At 46.1% G+C, this 1,164-nt stretch overlaps 1 non-coding gene across 1 annotated transcript; it reads left to right on the forward strand.

The window, feature by feature from the left end:
- The first annotated feature begins 205 nt into the window (after positions 1–205).
- Positions 206–309, forward strand: LOC111526945. Its single transcript, XR_002726532.1, has one exon. It is a non-coding gene; the product is annotated as a small nucleolar RNA U13 (small nucleolar RNA).
- The last annotated feature ends 855 nt before the right edge of the window (positions 310–1,164 follow it).

Consider the following 1,164-nt stretch of genomic DNA (forward strand, 5'->3'; position numbering starts at 1 on the left):
CTGAGTAGCTGGGACTACAGGCTCACACCAGCACACCCAGGTAATTTTTGTATTTTTAGTAGAGACAGGGTTTCACCATGTTGGCCAGGATGGTCTCAATCTCCTGACCTCAGATGATCCACCTGCCTTGGCCTCCCAAAGTGCTGGGATTACAGGCATGAGCCACCGGGCCTGGCCAAGATGTCTTTTAAATAATTAAATCCAGATCCGTTTGTAGTTCATAAACGTGATGACTGGGTTTTCACACTCATGTGTGAGCTGCACCTCCCTCAAACCTTGTTTTGACATTGACACATTATCTGCCCGATGTAAAAATAATGAAATCCAATATACTAAGATGGGGAGATTTCACAATAAAATCCAAATTTCTGTTTCTTTTCAAAAATCAGGCCAGCCATGATGGCTCGTGCCTGGAATTCGAGAACTTTGGGAGGCCCAGGCAGAAGGATCACTTGATCCTAGAAGTTCAAGATCAGCATGGTCAACACAGGGAGACCTGGTCTCAATTTAAAAATTAGCTGGGCATGGCACTTTGGGAGACAGGTGGATCACCTGAGATCAGGAGTTCAAGAGCAGCTTGGCCAATATGGTGAAACCTCATCTTTGTATTAAAGAAAAAAAAAAAAAAAAACAAAAGATTAGCCAGTCATGGTAACCAGTGCCTGTAATCCCAGCTACTCAGTAGGCTGAGGCAGGAGAATCACCTGAACCAGGGAAGTGGAAGTTGCAGTGAGCCAAGATCTTGCCATTGCATCTGAGCCTGGGTGATGAGTAAGACTCTGTCTCAAAAAAAAAAAAAAAAAAAAAAATTAGCTATAGCCCCAGCTATCTAGAGGCTGAGACGGGAGGATCACTTGAACCCAGGAGTTCGTTCAAGGCTGCAGTGAGCTATCACTGCACCACTGCACTCTACCAGGGTGACAGAGCAAGATCCTGTTTCAAAAAAATAAATACTCTGGGAGGCCAAAGTGGGCAGATCACCTGAGGTCAGGAGCTCGAGACCAGCCTGGCCAACATGGCAAAACCCCATCTCTATTAATAAAATACAAAAATTAACTGGGTGTGGTGATGTGCACCTGTAATCCCAGCTACCCAGGAGGCTGAGGCAGGAGAATCACTTGATCCCGGGAGGCGGAGGTTGCAGCGAGCTGAGATCACGCCACT

This window comes from Piliocolobus tephrosceles, chromosome 17 (assembly GCF_002776525.5).
Source record: "Piliocolobus tephrosceles isolate RC106 chromosome 17, ASM277652v3, whole genome shotgun sequence".
Classification (NCBI taxonomy): Eukaryota; Metazoa; Chordata; class Mammalia; order Primates; family Cercopithecidae; genus Piliocolobus; species Piliocolobus tephrosceles.